At 29.3% G+C, this 20569-nt stretch overlaps 1 protein-coding gene across 1 annotated transcript in view; it reads right to left on the reverse strand.

Annotated features, from left to right (window-relative positions):
* Positions 1-1432: 1432 nt before the first annotated feature.
* The window catches only part of Inx2 (innexin 2), a 28990-nt gene continuing 9853 nt past the window's right edge, over positions 1433-20569 (reverse strand). The window contains exon 2 of the mRNA XM_075300786.1: positions 1433-2489. The gene's annotated coding sequence lies outside the window, so the exon portion shown is untranslated. The remainder of the gene's footprint in view (positions 2490-20569) is intronic.

Consider the following 20569-nt stretch of genomic DNA (forward strand, 5'->3'; position numbering starts at 1 on the left):
TAAAAATTTTATTTCTTAGGTCGAAAACCTATGTTCTTAGTACCCATTTCATTTAATATCATAATTTATTATGGTTTTAAATTCTTTAGTAAATAAATTTATTTAATAAATAAATAATTTTATTTCTTTAGAAAATTTTGTCAAAATTAATTTTGTCAATATATTATTTCTATAGAAAATTTTATAAACATTTTATTTCTATAGAAAATTTTATCAAAATTTTATTTCTATAGAAAAGTTTGTCCAAATTTTTATTTCTATAGAAAATGTTGTCCAAATTTTATTTCTATTAAAATTTTTGTCCAAATTTTATTTCTATAGAACATTTTGTCAAAATTTTTGTTTCTATAGAAAACTTGTCAAAATTTTACTTCTATAGAAAATATTGTAAAAATTTTATTTCTATAGACAATTTTGTCAAAATTTTATTTCTATAGAAAATTTTATTAAAATTTCATTTCTATAGAAAATTCTATCAAAATTTTATTTCTATAGAAAATTTTGTCAAAATTTTTATTTCTATAGAAAATTTTGTCCAAATTTTATTTCTATTAAAATTTTTGTCCAAATTTTATTTCTATAGAAAATTTTATCAAAATTTTATTTCTATATAAAATTTTGTCAAAATGTTATTTCTATAGACAATTTGGTCAACATTTTATTGCTATAGAAAATTTTATCAAAATTTTATTTCTATAGAAAATTTTATCAACATTTTATTTCTATAGACAATTTTATCAACATTTTATTTCTATAGAAGATTTTATCAAAATTTTATTTCTATAGAAAATTTTGTCAAAATTGTATTTCTGTAGAAAATTATGTCAAAATTTTATTTCTAATCTATGATGGGTGGCTTATGTTCTTTTTCAATTGAAAATTTGGGCACTGCTCACAAGGTTATTTTTAAATATTGACAATACCATATAACTTTGTTGATGTCACCACAAATATGAGTTAATAAATAAAAAGATATACACCAAAATTAATTACACAAGAACATTAATGCTTACCCTTTTTGCCATTAATTGAAGATGAGATGTCATTGAAAAAATAATAAAACTTTGTATTTGTTTGTTTTTTTTTTTTTTTTATATTAGTTCGTCTTTCTTTTTATTATTGTTTGATGTTGTGTTTATTTAAATGTTCGTTTTGTATTTAAAAATTACAAAGTTTTGTTTTCTGTTCTAAACTCGCACTTAACTAAGAAAAAATAAAACTAAAACAAAGGAAGGGCACAAAATAAGACTTAAAAATAATATTTAAATAAAATTTAAAATTTGTTTATTAAGCAGTAAATAAAGCAGCATAAATGAAATTGCTTGTGTGTCATCGGAGTCTTAAAATAAAAGAAACTAAAGGGGGGAATAATAAAAAGTTGGGTGGATATGTATATACTTGATTTTGAAGAAATATTCTTTTAAAATATTACAAAAAAAAAAACATACAGAAGCTGTAATAAGCAATTTCACAATATAAGGCTAAGCGATATTCATGCTTGAAATTATAACCCTGAATTGGAAAATTGATAATTGCAGTTTCTCTATCCTCATCGAAAAAAATCGAAAATTATTAAATATATAATAAAATAAATTTATATATATATATAAAAAAAACTATAAATGATTTTTAGTACAAAAAATAAAAGATAATTGAACCAAAAAAATTTTCTAAAAATTCGTGCTTATATTCTACAAGAAATTATAGATATCTAAAAATATATTTATATATGTATATAAGATAAACTAAATATTAAATGCTCTCTTTAAAATAGCAACTAATGAACTTAAAGGCCTTTGAAAAGAAAACCTTTGTGTTTACTTTTAAATAAAAAACAAACATTTACTATTTAATGCTTGTTTTGCGCTTTTGTTTTTTTTCGTATTTTTTTATTAAAATTTTAAAAATTCTATAATAAAAATTTAAAAAAAAAATCTAATATAAAATTGCTAAAATTATTTGATTGCTTAATCAATGATCACAACTCTTATTACAAATATAATTGTATTGTATATAGTAGATAGTAGTATGTATATATTTATAATTTATTGTATTATTTTCATCAACTTCTTTTTTCTATATATATATATATATAAAGATTTTCAAAAAAAAAATGTCTTTTGCTTTAGCAGATACGTTTGTTACATTCACGCATGCTTTCTCTTGCATTAAAATGATATCCTTCCTCAATACTTGTAGGATTGCTTGTATATATTTAGTTGTAATAATTGGCGTTTACGGTTTTCTTTCAAAAAAAGAAATTTTTTCTATTTCGTGTATATTTTCTTGGAATTTCGTTTACTTAAATTCGAGTAAACCTTTAGAAAATTTCACTTTAAAATCGGCTTATCAAAAATATTTCTCTTTTAGATAATTTATTTGTTTTATGGTTATATCAATAGTTCTGATGGCATTTTGATGATAATATCTCTATGGATTATACCACTCATTATGGTAGAAACTCTGGAGGCAGGCAGCTCACATAAAATCTGCAAATAAAAGAGAATATATTCGTTATTGCTTTTCGTTTCATCAATTTAGCAAAATTACTTATATAAATTTATTATAGTCTGCTATGAATACAATTGTAGAAATCGTCCTTGTTTGTCAGAAACAAATCGTAAATCTATATTGATTTTTAATTATCCTTAAATTTGAGTTAACGATGTTGACCAAAATAGAAGAAGTTTGATAGGCCGCAGTGGTACAATGTCTCCAACAAAATTTACCTTATAGAAGTAAAGTACGGTTGTAGGTTTACATAATAATGGAATCTAATATGTCCTACTAAATATTAAATCTGTGTAAATGTTTACCAAGACAGTTATACGTGTTGGATTCCAAGCGTTATAGTGTGATAACATATATTTGGCTGTGATCGCAAAGTAAATCGTTATAATGATACTGGTAGTGTTGTCAAACTCATTATTATACCCTGCACCACTTTGTAGATCTACTTTTCGATACATGAGATATTTTTGGGTGTAAAAATTATATGTTTGCAACTCAAATTTTTTAACACAATATTTTTAAGTGCAATCATATTATGTTCATGAACTAGCATAACATATTTGGGACGAATATGTTAGAACATATTATGTTTGGGGCATAAACTGTTTGTAAATATAATATGCTTAGAAGCAAACATATATTAACTTAGAAATAGCCAATAAACATATTTGTGTTTAGAAAGAGAGATCTAGAGAGTATGCTGCAAGTAAAATAATGGAAGTAACCAATTGCAATTGGAAGTAACCTGTGCAAAATTTCCCGTAAATGCGAGAAAAACGTTGGACTGTGTGACTAAATTTGCTACACACAAAAATTTTTTTTTCTGATTCAATCACCAAATTAATTGATCCAATTAATTTTTTAATTGAAATGTCTTCAATCACGAAAATGATAGTATCAGTTTTAATTGGGCATAGAAAAAATTCCTGATTAAAAAATTAATTGATTTTTTCAGCAAATTTCAATTAATTTTTTAATTGATTCAATTAAAAATTTAATTGATATTGATTGCAAAACTCAATTGATTTATTACTTATAAAAGGTAACTATTTTTAATTACTTTCTGAATTGGCATAAAGTTTTTATTTGGATTAACAAATGATTGTTTGAAATACATTTTTAATTAAAAATTTCAAAAATCAGCACTTTTTTAACTGAATTAGTCTTCCGAATTTGATTAAAAATTTAATTGTATCAATTAATTTTTTAATTAAAAATTTTAAAATTTTCAATCATTGACTTAATTAACTTATTGTTTCTATCATGATTAAAAAGTTAATTGTATCAATTAATTTATTAATTGAAAACATTTTTAACTTCAATTAACTTTATAATTGGAAATATTTCGTTGATTTTTTTTCTGTGTATAGGAATAAAATTTTGACAAAATTTTGTAAACAAAAAAAAATTGACAAAATTCTTTCTAGGAATAAAACGTTGACAAAATTGTCTATAGATATAAAATTTTTATAAAATTTTCTATATAAATAAAACATTGACACATTTACTTAAAAAAATTGACAAAATGTTCTATAGGAATAAAATGTTGACATATATTTTTCAAGGAATAAAATTAAAAAAAAATCTATAGGAATAAAATGTTGACAAAATTTTCGATACAAATAAAATGTTGACAAAATTTTCTATAGAAATAAAACTTTGACAAAAATTGCTATAGAAATAAAATATTTACAAAAATTTATATAGAAATACAATGTTGACAAAAATTTCTATAGAAATAAATTTTGGCAAACATTTTCTATAGAAATAAATGTTGGCAAAAATTTTCTATAGAAATAATTTTTGACAAAATTTTCTATAGAAATAAAACTTTGACAAAAATTTATATAGAAATAAAATGTTGACAAAAATTTATATAGAAATAAATTTTGACAAAAATTTTCTATAGAAATAAAATTTTGAAATTTTCTATAAAATAAAATGTTGACAAAATTTTCTCTAGGAATAAATTTTGACAAAATTTTCTATAGAAATAAAACTTTGACACAAATTTATATAGAAATAAAATGTTGACAAAAATTTCTATAGAAATAACATTTTGACAAAATTTTCTATAGAAATAAAATGTTGACAACATTTTCTCTATAAATAAATTTTGATAAAATTTTCTATAGAAATAAAACTTTGACAAAAATTTCTATAGAAATAAAATGTTGACAAAAATTTCTATAGAAACAAAATTTTGAAAAAACTTTCTATAGAAATCGAAATCTGCAAAATAAGATTTTTTATTTGGTAGTTTTTGGAAAAATTTTTGTAGATTGGTTTTGGATCGCGTGGCAACCGTGCCCAGGAGCCGGCCTTGAGCATTATATCCTAAGGCACCATGTGGGAGTTGCAAACATATGCACTAATTTATAATACCCTGTTTCACAATGTGGCGTAGGGTATTAAAAATCTGCGAAATTGTGAGGAATATAATCCTTTTTATTTTGTTATAAAAAAATTTGTAGATAGGTTTTAGTTGCATAGCCAAAAAATATAAATGTAATATATTATTAAAAAAATCCAAAACGTATATTTTTAATAATATTAATTTTTTTTATTAAAAGAAATTTAGATATGTTTAATTTTATATAGTTAAAAATGGATTTTTGCCTACACGGATGAAAAAGACTGTTTTTCATATGTTTGGCTATAAACATTATATGTTTGGAACACAAATTTTTAAACACAATATTTTTGAGTGCAAGCATATAATGTTCATAAACTAGCATAACATGTTTGGGACATATATGTTAATATGTTAGAACGTATTATGTTTGGGACATAAAATGTTTGTAAATATAATATGCTTGGATGCAAACATACATTAATTTAGAAATAGCCTATAAACATATATGTGTTTAGTAGCTTGGAGCGCTATTTAACAGGGAGCGATATTGAATTATGTTGGTGGTTGTTGCTTGTTATTACAAAATTAACATTTTATTTTTCCTTGGGCAATTGATCAGCTACTTCTTTGATCCTTACAAACTGTGTGGTCCGCTGTTCGAATCCCCGTCCGGCAAAAGGTAAAATTAAAATAAAAAAATCATAAAATTGAATAATTTCTTCTACAATGTTTGTATTACAGAAAAAGGTGCTAAGAACTAAAAAATCTCGTGGAAGTGAGAAAGATGTGGGGGAATATACAATTAGGCAGAAACAAAATTTTGAGCATTCAGGTCGAAAACCTATGTTGTTAGCACCTATATTACCTGTTTATTTTCATAATTCATTATGATTGTAAATATATAAATAAATAAATAAAATTTTGAGCACAATATTGTTTGGGAGAATTTTTTTTAAGCATATAATATTTTTGGGTGCAAAATGCTTCCAAACATATTATATGTTCACATAATAACATATTGTTTTTTGGAAGACAACATTATTGAATTTGGATGCAAAAATACAAAATGTTTGGAACTTAGACTACCCAAACATATATTGTTTAGACCAATATGCTTTCAAACATATTATATATTGGAACAGATCAAACATATAAATGTTTGGGCAATACCCAAAAATGTATATGCTTGAAGCAAAATATGTTTGGGAGTATATGTTACAGAAGCGATTTTTTGTGAGGGTGTATATAAAATTAAATGATATTTTATATCATTCCTTCTAGGTTTCATAGAAATGGATCCAAATCTATATTTAGTCATTTCCTCTCGCACGCATCGTCATACTTCCTTTTCAATCTAAAATATCTTCCCTTAGCAAAGCTATGCAATTGAAAACAATATCATTATTTTTATTATCGTCGTTAAGCTCAATATCAAAAATAATTAATTCATAATAAACTACCGTATAATGACCGCAGCCCGGTACCAGAGGCAACATAAACTATTTCCCTTAGAATGTTTACGGTTTGGGAATTTATTTCATACCTCAATTAAAAATAAATTTATACGTTGCTCGTTAATAATGCTAGTTTTTTTTTCTTTGCTAAACCATTGTACGACTAAATTATTATCTTACATAACTGAATTCTTAATGAAAACGTACTTGAACATTTTGTTTTATATGCCTGGCGGCTTAAGACATAGTCTATCTAATGGGCTTTCAATTAAGTTGTATTGAACAAATGATTACAAATAGCATTGATCAAGAAAGATTATTGGATGATATACAAGTAGAATATTGATTTAATTTAGATTAATTTTATTAAAATCATTTTATTTAATTGAATTTAAAACAATTAAAATTATTTTTGATTCAAACAAATAATTTTTGCGTACGTTAAATAAATGAATTAAAAAAAGTGTGTGGGGGGGGGTGGTAATTATACACAAATGAAGTATAAATATTTACTAAATTTGTGTCTCCCATAAAATAATTCAGAATTTCTTAAAATTTGTAAATTTTACCAATGCGCGCATTTTCTTGAGTTTTTCGAAAAATATTTACATAATTCACAAAATTCAGCGTTACATCTGCGTTTGTAATACAGTTTAGTTAAACTTTTCTAAAACTAACCTGTTTTCCAAAGTAAACCAAAAATTTCCTTCCTTCAAATGTACACGGATGAAAAAAACTGTTTTTCATATGTTTGGCTATAAACATTATATGTTTGGAACACAAATTTTTAAACACAATATTTTTGAGTGCAAGCATATAATGTTCATAAACTAGCATAACATGTTTGGGACATATATGTTAATATGTTAGAACATATTATGTTTGGGACATAAAATGTTTGTAAATATAATATGCTTGGATGCAAACATATATTAATTTAGAAATAGCCTATAAACATATATGTGTTTAGTAGCTTGGAGCGCTATTTAACAGGGAGCGATATTGAATTAAGTTGGTGGTTGTTGCTTGTTATTACAAAATTAACATTTTATTTTTCCTTGGGCAATTGATCAGCTACTTCTTTGATCCTTACAAACTGTGTGGTCCGCTGTTCGAATCCCCGTCCGGCAAAAGGTAAAATTAAAATAAAAAAACAATTGAATAATTCCTTCTACAATGTTTGTATTACAGAAAAAGGTGCTAAGAACTAAAAAATCTCGTGGAAGTGAGAAAGATTTGGGGGAATATACAATTGGGCAGAAACAAAATTTTGAGCATTCAGGTCGAAAACCTATGTTGTTAGCACCTATATTACCTGTTTATTTTCATAATTCATTATGATTGTAAATATATAAATAAATAAATAAAATTTTGAGCACAATATTGTTTGGGAGAATTTTTTTAAGCATATAATATTTTTGGGTGCAAAATGCTTCCAAACATATTATATGTTCACATAATAACATATTGTTTTTTGGAAGACAACATTATTGAATTTGGATGCAAACATACAAAATGTTTGGAACTTAGACTACCCAAACATATATTGTTTAGACCAATATGCTTTCAAACATATTATATATTGGAAGAGATCAAACATATAAATGTTTGGGCAATACCCAAAAATATATATGCTTGAAGCAAAATATGTTTGGGAGTATATGTTACAGAAGCGATTTTTTGTGAGCGTGTAGACTAAGACAAATTTTGAGAATTTTCCATCTTTGGTTTAAAGTTGGTTTTCGAAATTAAACAAGTATATACGAGTACAGAAGTAAGTTCGGCCGGGCCGTATCTGTAATACCCACCACCATGAATCAAATATTAGAGTTTCCTTTGAAATTTCAGGGGGTTTGATGACAGATCAAGCAGAGCAGTTCAACCAGTACACTTCACTATGATAATTTGAAAGATTTTACCTATGAAGACTATATCAGATTCTGAATTTAAAAGAACCATTTTTGTTTGAGAGGAATCATTAACATCTCTTGTAAGTGTGCAAGAAAATTATAAAATAACGGCTTGATTTGAAATCGTAAATCTGTAGATTTTCACCCGAGAAGTAAAATCTGGAAATTTTACATTGAGTTTCAAGCAATTTTCATGATCAGTGCGCCTTCTATACCTCCAAGAAGTGAAATCGGTCTATATGGAGGCCTTACCAAATGGACCGATAAAAACTAACTCCGATACTGAATATTTACACTTTCAGGCAAATCGGATAAACACTACGCTTTCTAGAAACCCAAGGAGTTAAATCGGGAGATCGTTCTTAAAGGGGCTATACTAAAACATGAAACGATACTCACAGTTTTCGATACACTTCTTTATGGCCCGAAAATACCTCTAGACATCCAACTTCAGTTAAATTGGATAAAAACTGTGGATTGTAGAAGCCCAAGAAGTAAAATCGGGAGATCGGTCTATATGGGGGCTACACCAAAACATGAGCCGATACTCACCATTTTCGGTACACCTCTTTATGGTCCTAAAATACCTCTAGATTTCCAATTTCAGGCAAATTGGATAAAAACTACGGTTTCTATAAGCACAAGAAGTAAAATCGGGAAATCGGTCTATATGGGGGCTATACCAAAACATGGACCGATACTCACCATTTTTGGCACACCTCTTTATGGTCCTAAAATACCTCTAGATTTCCAATTTCAGGCAAATTGGATAAAAACTACGGTTTCTATAAGACCAAGACCCCAAATCGGGAGTTCGGTTTATATGGGGACCATACCAAATCATGGACCGATGCTCGCCATTTTTGGCACACCTCTTTATGGTTTTAAAATACCTCTAGATATCCAACTTCAGATAAATTGGATAAAAACTGCGGATTGTAGAAGCCCAAGAAGTAAAATCGGAAGATCGGTCTATATGTGGGCTATACCAAAACATCGGCCGATACTCAAAATTTTTGGCACACATCTTTATGGTCCTAAAATACCTCTAGATTTCCAATTTCAGGCAAATTGGATAAAAACTACGGTTTCTATAAGTCCAAGACCCCAAATCGGGAGGTCGGTATATATGGGGACTATATCAAAACCTGGACCGATATAGCCCATCTTCGAACTTGACCTGCCTGCTGATAAAAGACGAGTTTGTGCAATATTTCAGCACGATTGCTTCATTATTGAAGACTGTAGCGTGATTGCAACAGACGGACATGTTTATATCGTCCTAGAATTTCTCCATGATCAAGAATATATATACTTTATATAGTCGGAAATCGATATTTCGATGTGTTACAAATGGAATGACAAGCTTATTATACTTATTATACCCCCATCACCATTCTATGGTGGTGGGTATAAAAATTAATGCTGCCCGGTTCTATGCCTAAATCAATGATAAGAAAATTTATTCTTGTAGCAGATTTTTGTGTTGATTCAGAGCCAAATATTCAAGTTCTTTACAATAAACATTTTTCAAAGAAGAAACTCCACTTTAGGTCAAGGTGTTATTTACCTAAATTAGGATAAATATCCCAATTATGAAATTTTCTAAATGAAGTGATAAATTCCAAAATTTTGATTTAAACAAGTAAGGAAATTCTAAAGTCGGGCGGGGCCGACTATATTATACCCTGCACCACTTTGTAGATCTAAATTTTCGATACCATATCACATCCGTCAAATGCGTTGGGGGCTATATATAACTGTTTGTCCCAAATACATACATTTGAATATCACTCGATTTGGACAGAATTCGATAGACTTTTACAAAATCTATAGACTCAAAATTTAAGTTGGCTAATGCACTAGGGTGGAACACAATTTTAGTAAAAAATATGGGAAACATTTAAATCTGAAGCAATTTTAAGGAAACTTCGCAAAAGTTTATTTATGATTTATCGCTCGATATATATGTATTAGAAGTTTAGGAAAATTAGAGCCATTTTTACAACTTTTCGACTAAGCAGTGGCGATTTAACAAGGAAAATGTTGGTATTTTGCCCATTTTTGTCGAAATCAGAAAAAACATATATATGGGAGCTATATCTAAATCTGTACCGATTTCAACCAAATTTGGCACGCATAGCAACAATGCCTATTATACTCCCTGTGCAAAATTTCAACTAAATCGCAGTAAAAAATTGGCCTCTGTGGTCATATGAGTGTAAATTGGGCGAAAGCTATATATGGGAGCTATATCTAAATCTGAACCGATTTCAATCAAATTTGTCACACTTGACTACACTACTAGTTGTACTCTTAGTGCAAAATTTCAATCAAATTGGGCCAAACCTCTGGCTTCTAGGACCATATTAGTCCATATCGGGCGAAAGATATATATGGGAGCTATATCTAAATCTGAACCGATTTCAATAAAGTTTAGCACACTGGACTACACTACTAATTGTACTCCGTGAGCAAAATTCCAACCAAATTGGGCCTATACTCTGGCTTCTGGGGCCATATAAGTCCATATCGGGCAAAAGATATATATGGGAGCTATATCTAAATCTGAACCGATTTCAATCAAGTTTTGCACACTCGACTATACTACCAATGGTACTTCTCGTGCAAAATTTCAAGCAAATCGGGATAAAACTCTGGCTTCTGGATCCATATAAGTGCATATCGGGCGAAAGATATATATGGGAGCTATATCTAAATCTGAACCGATTTCTTCCAAAATCAATAGGGTTCTATTCGGACCCAAAACAGGAACATGTGCCAAATTTGAAGTCGATTGGACTTAAACTGCGACCTAGACTTTGATCACAAAAGTGTGTTCACAGACAGACGGACGGACGGACGGACGGACAGACGGACATGGTTATATTGACTCAGGGACCTACCCTGAGCATTATTGCCAAAGACACCATGTGTCTATCTCGTCTCCTACTGGGTGTTACAAACATATGCACTAACTTATAATACCCTGTTCCACAGTGTGGCGCAGGGTATAAAAAGAAACCGCAATTTCACATTGGGAAAGTATTTCCTTACTTCAAAAATATTCGTTTTGTAAAAGCAGCATCACAAGTTCAATGAAAAATGTATTAACCAAAATATATATAAATATTTTTTTTTTTTTAGTGTGGGTATCATATAATTGTAACCCAGTGGAAAAGTTCCCCGAAAAAAATTCCCCCTAAAGTAAAAAAAAAATGTTTAAATGGAAACTCTAAGAATATTTCATTTAGAGAAGAGATATTATTCTTAATAAAAATTGCGCTTAATTGAGCGCTGTCTGTCAGCCAGAAAGACATATCATTTCATTCACAAACATCCCAGTCGAGACTTACAAATTGTGATGTGTACGAGTATTTCAAAATTAAAATGAAGAAGCTATCGCTTACGTTTGCAGTGGCAACGTCGTCGATGCTGCCAACAAAAAACAATGACGTGAAGATTTAAAAATTAGATCGTTTATTGTATGACGATTACTACGATCATGATGATTTGAAATATTTTTTTTGATCGTTTGGATGACGATGCGTGTTATAAAGGGGCGGTGGTTAGACATGTGTAAAAACTGGCACTTAATGTTGATTTCGTCCGTATCAGAATACCGCTTATACTCTGCGATCACTGAGAAAAGCAAAAGTAAAAGTGTTTTTGGTTATTGTGCGATGGGGTGTTGTCTGGAGTAATAAACGATAATTAAGTGTAAGATGTCATATTAAAATAAAGGCGGTCACACCCGATTTTTTTTTGCAAGTTATTGCCAATTATTTACTTATTAAGAAGACACGATACACGGGGATATATATATGATGAGATATAGGGAGTTAATAAAAATTTGAGTTTTTATTTAATTTCCATTAAGTTGTCACCTTTATGAGTATTTAATTAGTTGCAGAAATTAACAAAATTACAAACACAATAATTTTAATTTCTGATATAATTTTAAAATTAAAACAACTGTATTAAAAACATCATTTTCTTTACTGACTTTTTCATTATTTTGATTTATAATTTAAACTGATATATTTAATTTATATACCCTAAACCACATAGTGGTCAGGGTATAATAAGGTTGATCTGCCAAAAAATGTTCCTACCACAAATATTGATTTTAGACCCCATAAAATATATACCGATCGACTCAGAATCCCCTCATGAGTCGATCTAGCGCTTGGTGTCCGACCGTCCGTCTGTCCATGTATTTGTTGTTCACAGGATTCCGGTCGCAATTATTAACCGATTTTGATGAAATTTTGTACAGAGATTTTTTTGGGCACAAGGACGAACGCTATTGAATGTGGAAGATATCGGATCAAATTTAGATATAGCTCCCATATATATGTATCGCCCGATTTCGACAAATGGGGTCACGTTGCTCTTTTTTACTAACCGACCGTCGTCAAATTTAGCACAAAATAATCTTCTGCATCACCCTTAAGTCTGCAAAATTTCATCGAAATCGGTTCAGATTTAGATATAGCTCTCATATATATGTATCGCCCGATTTTGCCAAATTAGGTCATAAAACCCTTATTGATCAACCGATCTTACTCAAAGTTGGCTAAATGTAATCTTCTATAGCACTAACTATATGGGCAAAAAATTATCGATATCGGTTCAGATTGAGATATAGCTCCCATATATATGTATAGCCCGATTTTCCCAAATTTGGTCATAGAACCCTTATTTATTATCCCATCTAATTCAAAGTTGGCTAGATCCAGTCCTCTATAGTAGTAACGGTATGTGCAAAATTTCATCGAAATCGGTTCAGATTTAGATATAGCTCCCATATATATGTATCGCCCGATTTTGAAAAATTTGCCCCTAATAACCTTATGTTTGACCATAGAGGCCTCATTTCTTAAATGATCTTACTCAAATTTTGCACAAGGTAACCTTTTGTGATATTAATCAAACCCGCAAAATATTATGCAAATTGGTTCACATTTACATATAGCTTCCATATATATGCATCGCTCGATTTTCCCATATTTGGCCATAGTGCTCTTATTTATTAACCAATGTTACTCAAATTTCAAATTTTGATGTACTAGCCGATCGTATTTATTCGTACTTGTAGCTCTTACATAAGAATATTGCTCGATTTTTTATTTATAATATTTAGCGTCTTGTAGGGACGTAGGGCCACAACACACAAAGAAAATTTCATTAAAATTGAGCCAACGAAAATTTTTCATTGATACAACGACACATTTTCATTAAGAGAATGAAAATGTTCGTTAATAGTACGAAAGGTTTCGTTGACTAAAAGAAAATTCGTTATAATAACAAAAAATTTCGTTATATCAATGAAATTGTTTCATTGGCTCAATTTTAATGACACATTTCATTAATATAACGAAACTTTTTCCACCAGTGAATGTAGGGACATTTTCACTCAACACAATTTGTAATAATTTTTACATTTTGCTGGCTCTAGAGGAGGAAATTAGAAGCCGGCAATGCTTGATCTTTAACAATGTGTTGTAGCCACAGTTACTACTCGTGCAAAAAAAAAAAATCTATCAAAATTTGAAGATTACCACAAATTACCACAAATCTACCAAACAAATATTTCTATAGAAATTTTTGTCAAAACTTTATTCCTGTAGAAAATGTTGTCAAAATGTTTTTTTATAGAAAATTTTGTCAAAATTGTATTTCTATAGAATTTTTTTTTTAAATATTTCTGTAAATTTTTTTTTTTCAAAATGTTATCTCTATGGATTTTTTTCTCAAAATTTTATTTCTATAGAAAAATTTCTCAAAAAAAATAAGTTTATAGAAACTTTTTCCAAAATTAAAATTGAGCCAACGAAACTATTTCATTGATATAATGGAACATTTTCATTAATACAATGAAAACATTCGTTAATAGTATGAAATGTTACGTAGATTAACAGAAAATTCATCATATTAACGAAAAATTCCATTGTATTAACAAATTTGTTTCATTGGCTCACTTTTAATGACACATTTCGTTAACATAACGAATCTTTTTCTATCGGTGTACACAGAAAAAAACACCGAAATATTTTCCAATTATAATTTCAATTAAAACATTTACTGATACAATTAAATTTTTAATCAAAACGAAAAATACATATTTTTAATTATTACCATTAATTTAATTTTTAATCAAAGCGAAAAATACATATTTTTAATTATTACCATTAATATTAGATTTAAATAAAAAATATTGCAAATTAAAAATATAATTCAAAATTTTGTTCGCTGTATAGTTTAAAAAACAAAATATTTTCTGATTAAAATATCAATTAAAAAATTAACTGACACAATTAATTTTTTTATTATAAAAATAAAGACAGTTAGGTAAATAATTGTTGTTTTTGATTAAAATATTAATTATCACAAAAAAACGTAAAATTATCAATTTTTTTAATTGAACCTATCAAAAAATTAATAAAAACAAGTAAGGAAAGTCTAAAATCGGTCGGGGCCGACTACATATATTATACCCTGCACCACTTTGTAGATCTAAATTTTCGATACCATGTCGCATCCGTCAAATGTGTTGGATGCTATATATAAAGGTTTTTCCCAAATACATACATTTAAATATCACTCGATTTGGACAGAATTTGATAGACTTCTACAAAATCTATAGACTCAAAATTTAAGTCGGCTAATGTCCTAGGGTGGAACACAATGTTAGTAAAAAAATATGGGAAGCATTTAAATCTGAAGCAATTTTAAGGAAACTTCGCAAAAGTTTATTTATGATTTATCGCTCGATATATATGTATTAGAAGTTTAGGAAAATTAGAGTCATTTTTACAACTTTTCGACTAAGCAGTGGCGATTTTACAAGGAAAATGTTAATATTTTGACCATATTTGTCGAAATTAGACAAAAATATGGGAGCTATATCTAAATCTGAACCGATTTCAACCAAATTTGGCACGCATAGCTACAATGCTAATTCTACTCCCTGTGCCAAATTTCAACTAAATCGGAGCAAAAAATTGGCCTCTGTGGTCATATGAGTGTAAATCGGGCGAACGATATATATGGGAGATATATCTAAATCTGAACCGATTTCAACCAAATTTGGCACGCATAGCTACAATGCTAATTCTACTCCCTGTGCAAAATTTCAATTAAATCGGAGTGAAAGATTGGCCACTGTGGTCATATGAGTGTAAATCGGGCGAACGATATATATGGGAGCTATATCTAAATCTGAACCGATTTCAATAAAATTTGGCACACTTGACTACACTACTAATTGTACTCCTAGTGCAAAATTTAAAACAAATTGGGGTAAATCTCTGGCTTCTGGGTCCGTATTAGTCCATATCGGGCGAAATATATATATATATATGGGAGCTATATCTAAATCTGAAGCGATTTCTTCCAAAATCAATAGGGTTATAGTCTGAGCCAAAACACATACTTGTGCCAAATTTGAATTGTACTAAAACTGCGACCTAGACTTTGATTACAAAAATGTGTTCACGACAGACGGACATGGCTATATCGACTCAGGAGCCCACCCTGAGCATTTTTGCCAAAGACACCATATGTCTATCTCGTCTCCTTGTGGGAGTTGTAGACATATGCACTAACTTATAATACCCTGCTCCACAGTGTAGCGCCGGGTATAAAAAGAAGGTTATATTCAATTAAACAATAGATTGACTCAATCCAAAAAAAAAAATTATGTTTTACAATAAAAATAAAATTCAATTTTAAATCGATTAAGTAAAGTTTTAATTGAATCAATTTAAAATTAATTGAAAAAATTGGATCTATTAAATAATTAATTAAAAAAAGAAGGTTAAATTCAATTAAGCAATAGATTGACTCAATCTAAAAAAAAATAATTATGTTTTAGAAAAAAAAAATAAAATTCAATTTTAAATCGAATAATTAAAGTTTTAATTGAGTCAATTTAAATTTAATTGAAAAAAAAATATCAAATCAAATAAGTTTTTATCAATTAAAATTTGAAACAAATCAATGCGAAACTCTGGCCTCTGGGGACAAATTTGGCATACAAAGTAAGAATATTAACTATTTTCCCTGTTAAAGTAAATCGAAGTGAAACTTTGATCTCTGTAGACATACGAGTATAGATCGCGGCAAAGATATATATGAAAGCTTTATCTAAATCCGAACCGATTTCAACCAATTTTAGTACGCATTCTTAGAATGTTAATTCTGCACCCTGTGCAAAGTTTCACGTAAATCGGAGTAGATCTTTGGCTTATGTGGTCGAAAGATATATATGGCAGCTAACATATATCTAAATCTGAACCGATTTTAAGCGAATTTGGCACAGTTTACAGTACTTCTTGTGCAAAATTTAAAGCAAATCATGGTAAAACTCTAGCTTCTGGGGCCGTATGGGCCGAAATAGATTTATGGGAGCTATATCTAAATCTGAACCGATTTCTACCAAAATCAATTGGGTTCTATTTTGACCCAAAAAATATACTTATGCCAAATTTGAAGTCGATTGCGATCTATACTTTGATTACAAAAATGTGGCCATCGACTCAGGGCCGATCCTGTGCACTATTGCCAAAGACACCATGTGTCTATCTCGTCTCCTTCTGGGTGTTGCAAACTTATAAAACCCCGATCCCCTATATAAAAATAATTGAATCAATGATTTTGGGATTGAATTGAAAAAAAAATAATTCTGTGCAATTTTAATTTTACTGTGTTAATTGCAATTAAACCTATTTATCAATTTAAGTACAAGAATAGCTTAAGAAAAAAGGAAAATAGGTTTGTCTAATTGATTATTATTTATTTTATTTTTTATTTATTTTCATAAATTCAATTCAATTTATTTAAACAATATTTGCATACATGCTTTCCTGTATCTTCATTATGAATTCGCATAATGGGCTTTATCAAAATATATATCGCCTATTCCCTTATATTTCCCAACCCATAAAAATTAAAAGAGTCTAAAGAGCCCTTCCTTACTATGGTATAGAGGTTTCTTCTCTCTTGGTTTCCCTTTCAATAATCGGAATGATGAAAGACATGCGGACATAACCTATTTCATGATTGATTACTTATGATAAGTTCATATATTTACTTTTGTCTGTTGTATCAGATATCAGCAACCTCGTTTTCATTTCACAAATTAACTACAATACAAAAGGTGAATAAAAATCACAAAACATTTCATAACTATTCTGACAATTATTAAGCAATCACTTGTTGACTGTCTATTGCCTTATTTATATGTCTTGTTATTGATAAATTTATGCTAACGTTAAAGTATTTCGGTAGTTTCCAACATGGAAGACGACAGCATATAACACTTTTGTGATGATAAGATAAAATTTTCTTAAGGATTGTTTGTGATCTTATCTCTATACGCTTGTGTTTGTTATCGCTTGTTCGGAATCAGTTGCAGTAATATGATGCAGGACAGTGATGTTCTCAATAGACTAAGTGAAATTTAATTTTTAAGGTAATTTCATTCAACTATTTTTCTTATTTTAATTAAATTTAATTGATATTAATATTAAAACTTCGTTCAAAAATTTTAATGTAAATATTTTCAATTAAATTTATTTTATTTTAATTTAATTTGTTTTAATTAATTTAGATTGAATAGTATTTCGAAACTCAAAAAATTATTTTAAATGAAAACAAAAAATATGTATTATATAAAGAGATTAAAAGTAAAATATTAACTTTGAATAAAAGAAAATTATTATTAAACACGGGGTATTAATCTTTGAATTTTTCACCCCTCTAGTTAAAATCGAATAGCTTTGAAGCATGGCAAATTACCTTAAATATTGTAGAATGAAAAATATTCGAACTGAAAAAAAAAAATATATTTTTTATCGTTATTAACAAAACGAATTAATCCAATTATTTTTTTCTTAATTCAAAATGATTTAGACACGTTATTATTAATATCGATCAAAGATTAATTCAATTGAAAAACTATTTGTCTCTATCAATTTGTGTGATTTGTTTTGATTAAAGCATTATTTTATTATAAAATCTGTGATTTAAGCTATTGCACTGAAAAAAAAAATTTCGCTTGTTTCTTCATATGCTGTCAAAGTCCATTAAAAACGAGTCAACGACAACTTTATTTTCCAAATTCAAACTCGACTTCCAGTAGTAATTATGCTATGTTTCAAGTAAACAACGTCTTTAAAATAAAGTGTTGAAAAGCGTGTCCTACGAGGGCGGTTCGGAAACTTCTTAGCCTATCAATGAAAAAGAATAGTTAGATTTTCAAAAATATTTTTATTTTTCAATATAATCTCCTGAAACTTCAATACACTTAGTCTATCGCTTTTCTAGCAATTCTATCCCTTGATTAAAATAGTTTTCCTCAAGATCTTCAAAATAGTGGTTTACAACTGTAATTGCATCTTCCTTTGCCAGCAAGGATTTTTTGAACACCTGTTGCTATATGAAGGAGTTGCCAGATCGAAACAAAATTTAACATGTGTTCATAACAGAGATGCAAGTTTCCAAAACACTTAACTTTTTTCTGTTTATACCGCGCTTTTCGTGCTAGGCTAAGAAGTTTCCGAAATGCCCTCGTATATTTGAACGATTTTTTGCCTTGTAGTCAAGATGCAAAAAGGCAACAAATTTAAAGACAATTTCATTAAATTAAAGAGTATTTCTGAGTTATTAAAGTCAAGTTGACCTTAGCCCAAACATTTTTTCTTTAGTGTTATGATACCCTTTATTAAGTGAAATCACTTAATTATAAGGACAATACGACTTCAGTTTATCGACTTTTGGACAAAGAAATAAACTTTATATTAGAGAAAAAAATTTGTATTCGTATTTTAAAGACATGAAATCTTTGACCTCACGACAATATTTTTTTCAGTGTGAGAAGAAAACGTCCGTTACAAATTTGATTATACACACTGAAAAAAATGTTGACCTAATATGGATAGTTATACGACTTAAATTTTTACGGTTGGCTGATAATTCCCCGGTCTGACACATAGATGGCGTCGCTAGTATTAAATGCATATTATTTGTATATAGTACCAATCTTCAAATGAGTGATGAGATAGAACATCTTTTGTGAAGCAACTTTTGTTATTGTGAAAAAAATGGAAAAAAGGGATTTCGTGTTTTGATAAAATACTGTTTTCTGAAGGGAAAAAATACGGTGGAAGCAAAAACTTGGCTTGATAATGAGTTTCCGGACTCTGCTCCAGGGAAATCAACAATAATTAATTGGTATGCAAATTTCAAGTGTGGTGAAATGAGCACGGAGGACGGTGAACGCAGTGGACGCCCGAGAGAGGTGGTTACCGACGAAAACATCAAAAAATCCACAAAATGATTTTGAATGACCGTAAAATGAAATTGATCGAGATAGCAGAGGCCTTACGTGTTGGTCATATCATTCATCAATATTTGGATATGCGGAAGCTCTGTGCAAAATGGGTGCCGCGCGAGCTCACATTTGACCAAAAACAACAACGTGTTGATGATTCTGAGCGGTGTTTGCAGCTGTTAACTCATAATACACCCGAGTTTTTCCGTCGATATGTGACAATGGATGAAACATGGCTCCATCACTACACTCCTGAGTCCAATCGACAGTCAGCTGAGTGGACAGCGACCGGTGAACCGTCTCCGAAGCGTGCAAAGACTCAAAAGTCCGCTGGCAAAGTAATGGCCTCTGTTTTTTGGAATGCGCATGGAATAATTTTTATCGATTATCTTGAGAAGGGAAAAACCATCAACAGTGACTATTATATGGCGTTATTGGAGCGTTTGAAGGTCGAAATCGCGGTAAAACGGGCCCATATGAAGAAGAAAAAAGTGTTGTTCCACCAAGACAACGCACCGTGCCACAAGTCATTGAGAACGATGGCAAAAATTCATGAAGTGGCTTCGAATTGCTTCCCCACCCACCGTATTCCCCAGATCTGGCCCCAGCGACTTTTTCTTGTTCTCAGACCTCAAAAGGATGCTCGCAGGGAAAAAATTTGGCTGCAATGAAGAGGTGATCGCCGAAACTGAGGCCTATTTTGAGGCAAAACCAAAGGAGTACTACCAAAATGGTATCAAAAAATTGGAAGGTCGTTATAATCGTTGTGTCGCTCTTGAAGGGAACTATGTTGAATAATATTTTGACAAATTTTGACAAAAAAATGTGTGTTTCTTTGTTAGACCGGGGACGTATCAGCCAACCTGTTATGCATGTCAAATTTATTTGGGCAAAGCCCTATAGACTGCAAGGTGGTTGGATGTACAGCTGTTTCGGAATTACCACATTCCTCATCAGCCTCCTCTACTTGCAGCAAAACTATCAACCAAGTATCAGAACA

Source organism: Haematobia irritans, chromosome 3, assembly GCF_050003625.1.
Source record: "Haematobia irritans isolate KBUSLIRL chromosome 3, ASM5000362v1, whole genome shotgun sequence".
NCBI classification, from domain to species: domain Eukaryota; kingdom Metazoa; phylum Arthropoda; class Insecta; order Diptera; family Muscidae; genus Haematobia; species Haematobia irritans.